The 15,730-nt window shown below is 33.5% G+C and overlaps 1 long non-coding RNA gene across 1 annotated transcript; it reads right to left on the reverse strand.

The window, feature by feature from the left end:
* Positions 1–1,030: 1,030 nt before the first annotated feature.
* LOC143045937 (uncharacterized) lies at positions 1,031–15,484 on the reverse strand. Its single transcript, XR_012969047.1, has 4 exons — positions 15,364–15,484; positions 12,573–12,701; positions 5,820–5,936; positions 1,031–5,200 (listed from the first exon to the last, which is right to left on the reverse strand). It is a non-coding gene; the product is annotated as an uncharacterized LOC143045937 (long non-coding RNA).
* Between the last annotated feature and the right edge of the window lie 246 nt (positions 15,485–15,730).

A 15,730-nucleotide genomic window follows, 5' to 3' on the forward strand; every position in this document is an offset into this window, starting at 1 on the left:
ATAAAAGCCTGAGTCTTTCCAAGCTAAATATCTGTGTCAAGAGATAGTCATAAAAGCCTGAGTCGTTCAAAGCTAAATAATCTGTGTCAAGACATAGTCATAAAAGCCTAAGTCGTTCCAAGCTAAATTATCTGTGTCAAGAGATAGTCATAAAAGTCTGAGTCGTTCCAAACTAAATTATCTGTGTCAAGAGATAGTCATAAAAGCCTGAGTCGTTCCAAGCTAAATTATCTGTGTCAAGAGATAGTCATAAAAGTCTGAGTCGTTCCAAGCTAAATATCTGTGTCAAGAGATAGTCATAAAAGTCTGAGTCGTTCCAAGCTAAATATCTGTGTCAAGAGATAGTCATAAAAGTCTGAGTATTCCAAGCTAAATATCTGTGTCAAGAGATAGTCATAAAAGTCTGAGTCGTTCCAAGCTAAATATCTGTGTCAAGAGATAGTCATAAAAGTCTGAGTATTCCAAGCTAAATATCTGTGTCAAGAGATAGTCATAAAAGTCTGAGTCGTTCCAAGCTAAATATCTGTGTCAAGAGATAGTCATAAAAGTCTGAGTCGTTCCAAGCTAAATATCTGTGTCAAGAGATAGTCAAAAGTCTGAGTCGTTCCAAGCTAAATATCTGTGTCAAGAGATAGTCATAAAAGTCTGAGTCGTTCCAAGCTAAATATCTGTGTCAAGAGATAGTCATAAAAGTCTGAGTCGTTCCAAGCTAAATATCTGTGTCAAGAGATAGTCATAAAAGTCTGAGTCGTTCCAAGCTAAATATCTGTGTCAAGAGATAGTCATAAAAGTCTGAGTCTTTCCAAGCTAAATATCTGTGTCAAGAGATAGTCATAAAAGTCTGAGTCTTTCCAAGCTAAATATCTGTGTCCAGAGATAGTCATAAAAGCCTGAGTCGTTCCAAGCTAAATATCTGTGTCAAGAGATAGTCATAAAAGTCTGAGTCGTTCCTAGCTAAATATCTGTGTCAAGAGATAGTCATAAAAGTCTGAGTCGTTACAAGCTAAATATCTGTGTCAAGAGATAGTCATAAAAGTCTGAGTCGTTCCAAGCTAAATATCTGTGTCAAGAGATAGTCATAAAAGTCTGAGTATTCCAAGCTAAATATCTGTGTCAAGAGATAGTCATAAAAGTCTGAGTCGTTCCAAGCTAAATATCTGTGTCAAGAGATAGTCATAAAAGTCTGAGTCTTTCCAAGCTAAATATCTGTGTCAAGAGATAGTCATAAAAGTCTGAGTCGTTCCAAGCTAAATATCTGTGTCAAGAGATAGTCATAAAAGTCTGAGTCGTTCCAAGCTAAATATCTGTGTCAAGAGATAGTCATAAAAGCCTGAGTCGTTCCAAGCTGTGTCAAGAGATAGTCATAAAAGCCTGAGTCTTTCCAAGCTAAATATCTGTGTCAAGAGATAGTCATAAAAGCCTGAGTCGTTCAAAGCTAAATAATCTGTGTCAAGACATAGTCATAAAAGCCTAAGTCGTTCCAAGCTAAATTATCTGTGTCAAGAGATAGTCATAAAAGTCTGAGTCGTTCCAAACTAAATTATCTGTGTCAAGAGATAGTCATAAAAGCCTGAGTCGTTCCAAGCTAAATTATCTGTGTCAAGAGATAGTCATAAAAGCCGGAGTCGTTCCAAGCTAGGTTATCTGTGTCAAGAGATAGTCATAAAAGCCTGAGTCGTTCCAAGCTAAATATCTGTATCTGTGTCAAGAGATAGTCATAAAAGCCTGAGTCGTTCCAAGCTGTGTCAAGAGATAGTCATAAAAGCCTGAGTCTTTCCAAGCTAAATATCTGTGTCAAGAGATAGTCATAAAAGCCTGAGTCGTTCAAAGCTAAATAATCTGTGTCAAGACATAGTCATAAAAGCCTAAGTCGTTCCAAGCTAAATTATCTGTGTCAAGAGATAGTCATAAAAGTCTGAGTCGTTCCAAACTAAATTATCTGTGTCAAGAGATAGTCATAAAAGCCTGAGTCGTTCCAAGCTAAATTATCTGTGTCAAGAGATAGTCATAAAAGTCTGAGTCGTTCCAAGCTAAATATCTGTGTCAAGAGATAGTCATAAAAGTCTGAGTCGTTCCAAGCTAAATATCTGTGTCAAGAGATAGTCATAAAAGTCTGAGTATTCCAAGCTAAATATCTGTGTCAAGAGATAGTCATAAAAGTCTGAGTCGTTCCAAGCTAAATATCTGTGTCAAGAGATAGTCATAAAAGTCTGAGTCTTTCCAAGCTAAATATCTGTGTCAAGAGATAGTCATAAAAGTCTGAGTCGTTCCAAGCTAAATATCTGTGTCAAGAGATAGTCATAAAAGTCTGAGTCGTTCCAAGCTAAATATCTGTGTCAAGAGATAGTCATAAAAGCCTGAGTCGTTCCAAGCTGTGTCAAGAGATAGTCATAAAAGCCTGAGTCTTTCCAAGCTAAATATCTGTGTCAAGAGATAGTCATAAAAGCCTGAGTCGTTCAAAGCTAAATAATCTGTGTCAAGACATAGTCATAAAAGCCTAAGTCGTTCCAAGCTAAATTATCTGTGTCAAGAGATAGTCATAAAAGTCTGAGTCGTTCCAAACTAAATTATCTGTGTCAAGAGATAGTCATAAAAGCCTGAGTCGTTCCAAGCTAAATTATCTGTGTCAAGAGATAGTCATAAAAGCCGGAGTCGTTCCAAGCTAGGTTATCTGTGTCAAGAGATAGTCATAAAAGCCTGAGTCGTTCCAAGCTAAATATCTGTATCTGTGTCAAGAGATAGTCATAAAAGCCTGAGTCGTTCCAAGCTGTGTCAAGAGATAGTCATAAAAGCCTGAGTCTTTCCAAGCTAAATATCTGTGTCAAGAGATAGTCATAAAAGCCTGAGTCGTTCAAAGCTAAATAATCTGTGTCAAGACATAGTCATAAAAGCCTAAGTCGTTCCAAGCTAAATTATCTGTGTCAAGAGATAGTCATAAAAGTCTGAGTCGTTCCAAACTAAATTATCTGTGTCAAGAGATAGTCATAAAAGCCTGAGTCGTTCCAAGCTAAATTATCTGTGTCAAGAGATAGTCATAAAAGCCGGAGTCGTTCCAAGCTAGGTTATCTGTGTCAAGAGATAGTCATAAAAGCCTGAGTCGTTCCAAGCTAAATATCTGTATCTGTGTCAAGAGATAGTCATAAAAGCCAGAGTCGTTCCAAGCTAAATTGTTTAACTCTACCCAGCATTACCTCTCTATATATAGTTTACTTTTTTTTCCAAAATTTCATTTAATAATACCAGTCAATTCACTTTGACAGAACTTGTCTATCTGATTTATTGTCTATAAGAAATATTTGACAGTTGAGTCATCTTCAGAGTAACAGTACTTTTATGCTTTAATCCCCCCCCCTTTTCATAGGATGCTAGTCAATTAGTCATTAGCCTATTTTGCCGTCCATTAAAACTTTTAAATAGATAATGGGTTTATCAATTTCTTTCGGACCTGAAGTTAACTGCTAACATGGCTTAATTCATGTATGTTGACCATAAAATCTTAAACTGGATGAGACATGCATTATTAAAGGATATGTGGAGTATATATTAATGAGAAAAAAAAAACACTTTCCAGAAACACAAAAACATCAACAAAAGACATCTTGAGATTAAAATATAGTGTTCAAAAATAGACAAGAGTGTATAAAGTATGTCAAGCTTTAAGTTACCCCTGGTCCTTACAATAAAAAATTTAACAGAAACTATCAAAAATATGGTACGACTTAACACAACCAATGATGAGGCTCCTGATTCCCCGACAACTAGTTTAATGAACACTTAACCTTTACCCTTTGAATCACAATCTGCGGAATAACAAAAGATGTATAAATGATTGTACAATAAAAATCTGGTAAAAAAAAGCAACTGAACATTATAATAAAACAATATAAGTAAAACAATGATTAACACCGGCAATGTTGTATCAAGGAAATAATTGCAATAAAAATTAGATTCTTGCGTTAAAAACTATAAATAAACAAATACAGAGAATTCACACAATGATTTAACAAATACAGAGTATTCACACAATGATTTAACAAATACAGAGGATTCACACAATGATTTAACAAATACAGAGTATTCACACAATGATTTAACAAATACAGAGGATTCACACAATGATTTAACAAATACAGAGGATTCACACAATGATTTAACAAATACAGAGGATTCACACAATGATTTAACAAATACAGAGTATTCACACAATGATTTAACAAATACAGAGTATTCACACAATGATTTAACAAATACAGAGGATTCACACAATGATTTAACAAATACAGAGGATTCACACAATGATTTAACAAATACAGAGGATTCACACAATGATTTAACAAATACAGAGGATTCACACAATGATTTAACAAATACAGAGGATTCACACAATGATTTAACAACACCAGTATAATCAAAAGCTTTTGCAATAAGTACTTACAGCTAATTTCCTAATCCATGTAGAGGAAGACTTTGGTTAGCTTGTTTTGCTTTGTTTGTATACTGCACAATTATATTGGGATAATGTCCAATTAAATCTAAATATGATATATACAGGTTTAACTATGTCATATATATTGTTTGGAAATGTCAATCTTAATTACAATGCTTGAATAGACAATTATTCTCTAGATTGATAAAGCCATTGATTGCGTCATGCATGTATAGATGTCAACCAGTGGAAATTTCCACAAGCAGACATGCTAACAGGTCAACTGGCCTTATGTAGGGCAATACACGAAGGTTATCACAAGACAGCGTTTACCTTACTTTGTTCTTTTTATAGCACACATGATTTCAGGTCAATAGTTATAGGTTAAAGGTCAACATATTACAATGCGATTTCTGATTGGCTACAGGCACATGTTTTGTAAGAAGGTTTCTTCTATTGGGACAATTTGATTGGGTTGTGTACGGCGAACATGGTTATTTAGCAGATTGCAAGGCAGCCAGTAGAATTCAAGGTTACAACTGCATAACCGCACAATAGTTATGTCATAATACATGGTTTTGATTTCTCAAGGAAAAAAACTGTAAGAAATTCATGTTTTTAAAGCTGTGATTTTTAACAATAACGTAGTTTAAAGCTCCTGTAAATAGAATGTCACATAATTGTATTACTGGAAACCATTTTCTTGTCTCTTTATTCTTTTCTTTTTCTTTCGTAATCTTGGATCTTTTATTTCTCTTTTCAGAAGCACATCATCTACAAGATATAAGCCAAACTTAAAGTCAATTTCATAAAAATAAAATACAGGTAATTTGAGCAGTGCTTACAAAGTGATATTCCTTAGCCTTTTTGTCCATGTGTTTGAAAGCTGGGCCATTGCCTCTTTTACAGAGACCCAATATTATTTCTTTTTACAACATAATACATGCACTTGTTTAGGCCATTTAGACAGTTAAATTTAACAAGTACATATGTAGTTAAGGCATTTTAAATATGAGCTGGAATATTACCTTGCTGTATTCTTAGAAATAACAAATATGTTCATTAGTACTTACTATGTAGACATTTCAACAAATACTATAGTGATTAGCTACAGGAAAATAAGTATCATTTATATCCTTTATGGCATTTAATATAACTAACATAGAATTCAAAGTTTGTGTTTACATAAAGCAAAGAAAAGAGACACCAAACTTTAACATCTGGCCCTCACTCAGAAATAATTTACATCTCTTAGCTATAATGCCCTCTAACATACAGACAGTATATGCAATAGTACTGGAGCTCTCATTTTCAGATTCTGTCATTGACTACAAGGTTTGGGGATAGTTATGGCAAAGCAAAAGTAAAGACTATTCTTGAATTGTAACAGTACCTCCTTGTATATTTTTGGAAGCTAGCATGTCATCTCTTTGCATAGCATCAATTGAATCCTGTAGATCTATGTTTTCTTTTCCATTTTCCTTCTTATCTTTGTGCGTTTTATTCAAACCTGTAATATACTGTTTTTAATATATTGGCAAAAAATAATAATATAAGTCTTATTATATTTAAAGAGTCCATAATATTTTGAGTATTCATTCTGCTAAGTTGTAATTACTAAGCTATTATATTTACGCAAGAAGAGTAAATTAGTTGCCATCTTTGTCTAAAAAAAGATGCATTGTTGACATTAAAAAAAACTGTAAGCCAGAATAGTATTAACAATATATATGTAAAAAAAAAAGCAATCAGTAAAAAATTACCACTCAACAAAAGCATGCATATAAATTATATGGCCATTTGAAAACTTGCTTTTGATAAAAAATCATATTAACAGACATTAGAAAGGATAAATATATAGAACTAATTCTTAATCAACAAAAGCATACATGTATATTTAAAACCTTCTGTAGGGAGGACAATAATCCCCTTTCAGGGATCTTCTTCCATCCCCCATTAATGAGATATATATATATCTTTATTACCAAAGTCTATATAAACTATAGGTATAAACATCCTCAGACCACCAATTAAATATCCCTATCTGTTCAACCAAATTTTGCAATTTTCACAGCTTTCTAAATATTTTACCTTAAGTTTAACTTCATAGAAACCAGGTATAACCTGAATTGTACATGTATCAGCTTTCTGCATGCCAATTTTCAACATACATTTAAAGCCTTCTAAGAAAAAAACTGACCTTCAAAAAGAGGTACTCCAAAAATACCCCCTGGTTTTCTGGAAATCTTAAATTAGTATACTGTGGAGAGCATTAATCTTAAATTTTTAATGCAAACTCATAGACAAGTAAATTTTAGCTCAAAATGGTATAAATATATTTCTCTTTCACCAAAAGTTTCATTTCTGCAAATTTGTTGGTTAGTTTAAGTAAACAAGGACATCAAACGCACTATTTTGTGTCAGAGTAGGTCTACTTTTACATACATTCTAAATTTGAGGGAGTAATTGGTGGTCTGACACCTCCTTAGATCTGTGTTTCAAAAACTCCATGAAAACGGCAGGAAAGTTATCCACCTCAAATAATTTAGGAATGTTAAGTGATTTGTACAGGTCACTGTCAAATAATTATATTAGATGTATGTTTCATTATAATACGTTATTCTGATTGGCTAACTGCACATCACATGCTATTCCTGAAACAATTGTATTAGACAATAAAATTTATCATTCATGATGACACAAGGTCCCACAATAAAGTGCACAGGTGAATTAAATGAAAACTTGATAAAAATCGTGTTTTCATGATTCTAGCTAAAAAAAATTTAATTATAAGTATTGAATGCTTCTTTTTGTAACTTTATAGGGTTGTAAAAGCGTTGACCGTGCGCACATTTTTAGTATGAAGCGCTTCCGCGCTTCATACAAAATGTACTTCGGTCAACGCTTTTACACCCCAATAAATTTACAAAAAGCAGCATTCAATTCTTAAATAAAAGTCATGATGAAGAAGCAGCAAGTAAAAACATTTGACTGTATTTCTCTCAACTATAACTGTCAATTCATTATTCATACTTTGGTTACCAATTTTTGTGGATATGGAAGTTACAGGGGAACCACTAATTGAAATATTCAACGAATTACATATGATTGGCATGTAAGCAGACCAAATTTGGCAAAAACAGGAAATAAAATATCCACAAAAATGCAAGTTTTCCTCAATCCATGAAAGTTGGTACCCACAAAAGTAAAGGAATCCTCTGCAGTTGATGAATTTGCATCACGGTGACTATTACAGAATGTTAAAGCTTAAAAATTCATATTTTTCAAGATAACAAAGTTATAACTTTAAACTCAGAATTGCCAAAACATTAATAACTTTACACTTAAGTCAAATGTCAAGGTCATATGTAAGTCAGGGTGGTACAAGACACAGAGTAATAAAGTGGTTATCTAACAGGTCAAATATCATAAATCTACCTTAAAAATACTTAAAAGATATCAGAGTTGGTCTGAACTAGAATTCAATAATTACAGCTTTTTCGTCTAAGCTAGGTCAAGGTTATATGTCATCAGGTTAATTTAAAACTTTTGATGTTATGGTCAATCATGCTAAATATGAATTGTCAAATAAAATAGTTTTTTGGACACACTTAGGTTCACAACTTATTCTCGTGTCAGTAAAGCATTGGTGGATCCAGGGGGGGGGGGTTCCTGGGGTTGGAACCCCCCTTTATTTCGGCCGATCAATGCATTTGAATGGGGACATATAGTTGGAACCCCCCCCCCCCCTCCTTTGTCCTGGGTTGGGAACCCCCCTTTTTAAAATGGCTGGATCCGCCCCTGGTAAAGTTACCTCAAATCTTAATAAAAATTGATCTTGAGGTCAAAGTTCATGACCTTATGTCATAATGTTGTACACCACACATTTTCTTAAGGGAAATTGAACCATATTTCATGAATTATGTTGATGACATTTTAGTGCAGACATTCATATTGAAGAAGATTAACAACAACAAATCAGGTTAAAACATCTTGGTTAGTAGAGCAGTACATATTGAGGACATCAATGCATATGGAAATGCTAAAAATATATGTGCATAGTAATCTAATTCTGTGAAAAATACATGGTATTAGTAGAAGTTGAGGTTAAGCTATGGTAAACTTGTAAAAAATATGCTTGTTTGAAATCAACCCTTAAAAAACTTTGTAAATGACATAATTTATAAACTTCTTCCCTGTTTAAATTGAGTTTTTAAAATAGTATTGTCAGTTCATTTGTACTCTTTAAGCTATAATCAAGACAACATACCCATTTCCATGTCAAAGGAGTAAATTGATATCTTAAACTATTTTAATTAAGAAGAAAGTTTTACTGTTCACAACATATATATACTGGTGTGCATATATATATAATTCATCTAAATATCAGCCCAGCAATGTTAGATGTGTTTCTTCCCTGGAAGGGATTCGAACTCATGCTACTGAGATATTGTGGTACCAAATCGCCTTGCAGTTTGCCCTACCCTAGACCACTCGACCATCTAGGCTCTATAAAAAAAGGCTGGACCGAACAGAGTGAAAAATAAAAAGGCAAGACAGAGATTACAGCTAAAAAAAAAATGCAGGACAAAATTTTTCATCCTAGCCCCCCATAAAAATCAAATGGTAGCTCCCTTAGAAATAAGACAGATCTATCTCCTTTTAACCATTCTGTTTGATACTTAAAACACCAGTACAAAACATACTCTTACAGCAATATGCAAGGCTGATTTCTATATGGCTTAGTTCAATAAAACACTCTTTTGATGAATATTTGCTATAACTACAATTTATACATAACTACTATTTATGAGTGAAATTTTCGTCTAATAAAAATTAAAATGTGAAGATTTTAGAAATCCACAACCAATATCAAGTGTCATTTACCTCAGTATAAACCATTACCACTGATAAAGCTGAAAAATTATTATCTATGCATCAAATAAGGATAAACATAAAAATTGTTTGCATGTAGATGGAAAAATTAGTATTGCATTGCTACTATTACCCCTATCTCAGGATCAGGATATCTCAAGATTACCCTTTGATTTTTCTCAAGATTATCTTGAGATATCCTGGGAATATCTTGTGATATCCTGCACCATTTTCGCAAGGGCAGCGCAACTATGATGCTATTATGTTAAAAGCTTGAATCAAATAAAGCTACTTCCCAGGCAGAGCAGAAATACTGCATCAATTATATGTAGGAATATGTGGTAGGAGTGCCAATGAGACAACTCTCCATCCAAGTCACAATTTATAAAAGTCAGGTTATATTCAGACAAAACTCATCATCACTGAAGGTTTTATGGTCACCATAAGAAAACTCATGTAAGACTTGAGAAATATTTTCCAATTCCAAATGTGTTCTTTTCTCATATCCAATTTTAATGTATTAGATTTTGAAATGACTTGTTTTAAATACTCTGTTGTCACAGTTGGCACAAAACATTCTTCTGAAGTTCCTAATATTATCATTTTCTGTTGGGATGGAAATTTCACTATTTTAGAATCTGAGACACTTGACTCAAGATTTTGCAACACTTGAACTACAAATTTGATGTCATACAACATTGTTGTATCAATAATTTTCTCTTATAGCCTCAAAATTTTACAGGACATTTTTTGATGTCCAGTTATGGCAGACAAATAGCTGTCCATTGTACATTGTATAGTTTAATGTTGTTTTGTTTCTGGTATTGTTGTCCAAAAACAAATCCTCAATGTGGGCTGACTTCAATTTGTTTTATGGTATTTTAGTAATTTCAATAACTAGAGATCAGCCCAATGAGTTGTTGATAGTAATTTTTCAAAAGCTTTGAATTATAATTTGTCATTAATATTAGGGTAGTTTATATGGTATAAGTGTTGTATTGTGCTTAAGTTTTATAACATTTTCATTCCTTTTAAAACATTCACTTTACTACTGTTAGTAAAGAACTTGATCACAATCAATGGCAAATTAAAGAACCTTAGTGAGCACGCTCACATACCCCACGTCCCCACATTGTCATTGGAGAAATTAAATAATTATAAGAAAAAAAAATTGTATAAGAAAAAATACTGAATAATAATTTCCTGTCAATATACACATCTACATAGTATGTCCTTATTATCTACAAAATTTCATGAAATTCTGTTGTGTGTTTTCAGAGGAGTTGAGATGACAAACTGTTGCAGAAGTACATTGAAGCAAATAAGTTCAAAGGGGCATAACTCCTAGAAAAAAAATTGAATCGTAATTTCCTGTTGATATGCACATCTACGCAGTATGTCCTTATTATCTGAAAAGGTTTCGTGAAATTCTGTTGTGTGTTTGAGAGGAGTTGCGATGACAAACTGTTGCAGTAGTACATTAAAGTAAATAAGTTCAAAGGGGCGTAACTCCTAGAAAAACAAGAGTGCACACGCTGAAATGTCTCGCCTTCTATACTAACCATTGATATTATGTTGATAGTCCTAAGTATAAAGTTAAGCTTTATAACAACTGTCACATAAACTTAACATTAACCAAGATAACTAAACAAAGACCAATGAACCTTGAAAATGAGATCAAGGTCAGATGAACCATGCCAGGCAGACATGTACAGCTAACAATGCTTCTATACAACATATATAGTTGACCTATTACTTAGGTCAAGAAAAATAGACCAAAACACAAAAACTTAACACTGTGCAATGAACCATGAAAATGAGGTCACGGTCAAATCAAACCTGCGCGACTGACATAAAGATCATAAAATATTTCCATACACCAAATATAGTTGACCTATAGCATATAGTATTAGATAAAAAGACCAAAACTCAAAAACTTAACATTGACCACTGAACCATGAAAATGAGGTCAAGGTCACATGACATCTGCCCGCTAGATATGTACACCTTACAATCATTCCATACAACAAATATAGTAGACCTATTGCATATAGTATGAGAAAAACAGACCAAAACACAAAAATTTAACTATAACCACTGAACCATGAAAATGAGGTCAAGGTCAGATGGCACCTGCCAGTTGGACATGTACACCTTACAGTCCTTCCATACACCGAATATACTAGCCCTATTGCTTATAGTATCTGAGATATGGACTTGACCACCAAAACTTAACCTTGTTCACTGATCCATGAAATGAGGTCGAGGTCAAGTGAAAACTGTCTGACAGACATGAGGACCTTGCAAGGTACGCACATATGAAATATAGTTATCCTATTACTTATAATAAGAGAGAATTCAACATTACAAAAAAATTGAACTTTTTTTTCAAGTGGTCACTGAACCATGAAAATGAGGTCAAGGACATTGGACATGTGACTGACAGAAACTTCGTTACATGAGGCATCTATATACAAAGTATGAAGCATCCAGGTCTTCCACCTTCTAAAATATAAAGCTTTTAAGAAGTTAGCTAACACCGCCGCCGCCGCCGCCGCCGCCGGATCACTATCCCTATGTCGAGCTTTCTGCAACAAAAGTTGCAGGCTCGACAAAAATTGAATCGCAATTTCCCGTCGATATGCACAACTACATAGTATGTCCTTATCTGAAATGGTTTCGTGAAATTCTGTTGTGTGGTTTGAGAGGAGTTGCGATGACAAACTGTTGCAGTAGTTCATTAAAGTAAATAAGTTCAAAGGGGCGTAACTCCTAGAAAAAAAATTGAATCTCAATTTCCCGTCGATATGCACAACTACATAGTATGTCCTTATTATCTGAAAAGGTTTCGTGAAATTCTGTTGTGTGGTTTGAGAGGAGTTGCGATGACAAGAAACAGGACTGACGGACGGACTGACAGACGGACGGTACGACGGACGGGTCAAAAACATTACACCCTGCGCAACTTCGTTGCGTGGGGTATAACAAGTAAAATGTACATGAAGGTGGGGCTTAAATTCTCTTGGCAGGAACTTAACAGGCTCTTTTAGATACATTATTTTGAAACTTTGGATCAATGCAAGTCATCTTATATCTAAGAAATGATCAGTGTGCAAACTATTATAAAATGATATTTTAAATGTATAATATGGCCTCCTTTTCGAAGCTGATGGTTGAGATGTACAAATAAATATTGAAAAAAAAATTCAAATCATTATTCTTGAAATTTGTGTTTTCAAATTTGATAACAATAAATACCATGAATACTCACTGGTTAGGATAAGAAGGATAACATGTAAAATAAGGAACAAAGCAGCAAACTTTGGAAAGAATCTTATAAACTTAGATACAGTATTTGGTGAGCAGCATACCTGCATACAACTTCGTATGGACATGGTTTCTAAAAATAAAGAAAAAGAAATTCATATCATCTATCAGGTTTAAAGTAACTTGGAACATGTATCTCTTAAAACATCAATATCTAAAAGATTGTTGAAAGGGAAAATAGTGATTTGGCAAAAATGAAAGTAAGGGAGGGATTAGAGGGAAGCAGGACCTTTTTCAGGGCATCGAGATCGGATGTTTTTAAGCTCGGGATTTGGGGATTGATCCTTACGGGATCTGGGAATATATTTTTCGATTTCGGGATATGAATTTCCTTAAATTCTGCATCTCGGGATTTCATTGTTTAAGCCCGGGATTTCAGAATCAGGACCTCTCCGACCACCCCTCAAATTAGCCTTAGTCGGTCTTAGTCATTTATACATGATTCCGATATCCTTCCATTGGGATGTTAATGAGGCTCTCAAAAGAAAAAACACTGATGGATTGTCCTAGAAGCATATTTTATTAGACTAATAATGGTCTATATATAAGGCTATAAGCAGTTACATTTATTTCATGTTTGAAACGGTGCAAATTTTGATTTGACTTTTACCAAAAGAAGCATCATAGCAAAGGAAAAGAATAATTGTGGTCTGAGGCCAGACACACGAAAATAATTGAATTTAACAGAAAGGAAACAAATATTGGACTTGAGAAAAAGGGAAAGGGCTTTTGATACCTTTTATGAAATTTTCCATACATAAAATCTTTTACCAAAAGTTATCCTACAACAGTTCACAAGCTATATATGCCCGCGATTTCGCGGGTGTGTTCTAGTATAAGTTAAATCAGGGATTTGAATAGTAGCATGATTTGTATAGTAGCATGGTTGTGCTAAAAATGAGCTAGTCAGAATAATAAAATTGCAGAAAAGGGCTGCAAGACTTATTTTAGATACTGATCCACTTTCATCATCAGCTCCACTGTTTAAACAGCTTGGATGGATGACAGAAGAGAATATGGAATAACTTACCAACATCCCTGAAAAAATCAACCTCAAGTACAAGCTCATTCAAAAAAGATTAAAAAAATTACTTGTTGGAACATTAAGAAGCTGTGCGATTTTATATGCATAATAATTTTCACACACTTACTCAAACTTATATTGTTGATGCCCAGGCGCGTAGCTCCCTATACGCTAACACGCAGTTGCGTGCACATCGATTCGGCATGCAAAAAAAAAAATTGCAAAATAAAAATTCATAGATTGAATGTTAAAGGAAACACCTATGTAATCACTTTTTTAATTGATGAAATATCATTAAATAACGGCATTTGGTTTCAAAATAAAAGTGTTATTGGAGATTATGACAAAATCGGACAGTAACTTGTATCTTTTACAAGATTTGAATTTGTAATACTCAGTCTAAGACATGTATTTTTGGAGCACATTTTACAGTGTACGGTTCATCAGTTTGGAATGAGATGTACCAATAGGCATTAGAATTATCAGAACCCTTCGATATCGTTGAAAATATGCCGAGGCGATGTGGTCGACAGACTACCAGTGCCAATCACCCTGCAAACACGCCAACACAGTATTGGAAAGTCTCATTATTTTTTGCGTATGTTGAAAACAAATGTAAGATCAACAATGAACGACGACAGTTACTAGCATTACTGCATATATATCGGCATTTCAGTGTGAATATTGACAATTAAAGTACATTGTAATAGAGAAGTTTGTTTCTGCCTAGACCCGAAGAGCAGATTTTGGACAATTTTGAGTAAATTCTGTATCACAAATATGTGTTGTTTACTCTATTCAGAAGATTTATTAATAGTTTTACATTCATAAATTTTTTATAAGTCCTATCTACATATAGCTCCTCTTTTAACCGTCCTATGATCGAAAAACCAGAAAAGAAAACATTTTTTTGCATAAAAGGGTCCCAAAATTTTTTTTGCTTGCACATTATTTCTTTCTAGCTACGCCCCTGATGCCAATACTATATCATTTATGAATTTGCAACTTTTACCTGTTTTGAAAATTGTATATTTCATAACATTTTTTATTTCATTATTCATGTATGTGTGTTTGTTTGATATTTTGTAATTGTTTGTTATATTTCATTGTATTTCATGCGGGCTCAGGGAAGATTAGCTTTATAGCTAACTGTGTAACCCTCTTTAAATAAAGAATTATCATTATTATTATTATTATAATACAAATCCTTGGTTAAATATATATTGCATAGACATTAGTCATGATTAATTGAATATTAATTTGTGAAGAAATGATGATCGAAAGACGTCTTGGTTTATTGTGTTTGTTGGGTTGTTGTCTCATTGGTAGACACCCACATTGCCTTTTAATCTATTAATTAAATTTTAAATCTTGTTACAGGTGTTGAGATATTTATTGTTTTTGTTGGTTGTTGATAGAATTTTTCTGAGTCTTTACAATTTTCTGGGACTATTATACTAACAAGTTAGTGTAATAATCCCAGCAATTTTTCCACCGATATGGACATTCTGCATAATAGCATTCTCGCAAACAATTCTTAATAATATTTTAACAAATGTAAAAACAAATTTATTTTTTTTTAATTTAACTTCCTTATTTAATAGACAAACGATTGGGCTTTCATTTTGTCTCCCATGTTAGATGATTATCTCACACAGAACACTTGATTTTAACTTGAGTGTTGTTGCTTAAACATGTTTGATTCGTTTACCTTCCCCTTTCAGGATTTGTTTATATTATATACATGTATTGTAGGGGTAGGAAATTCATCATCTACTGTTTTTATTTAACATTTTAGGGTTTCCACCCTCATCCAGAACCGGAAATCATTTTCTAATAGTTTCTAAATGGTCCGAGAAGAGAAGGATAAGTGTATATTTCCGTACTTAAATGACCTATGGTTGGAAATTAATACATCATATCTCAAAACGTGATAGGTTTAACAGGCTATTATTTCCTTCATTATTACGTTTTGTCGAGTGTTCACTTGAAACTGAGAGGTCCTTACCTTTTCGACGAGTTTATAACTGCCATGAATTGCCCTCCCCCTTTTGAAACCAATTTTGATAACTTTTAAA

This window comes from Mytilus galloprovincialis, chromosome 9 (genome assembly GCF_965363235.1).
Source record: "Mytilus galloprovincialis chromosome 9, xbMytGall1.hap1.1, whole genome shotgun sequence".
Classification (NCBI taxonomy): Eukaryota; Metazoa; Mollusca; class Bivalvia; order Mytilida; family Mytilidae; genus Mytilus; species Mytilus galloprovincialis.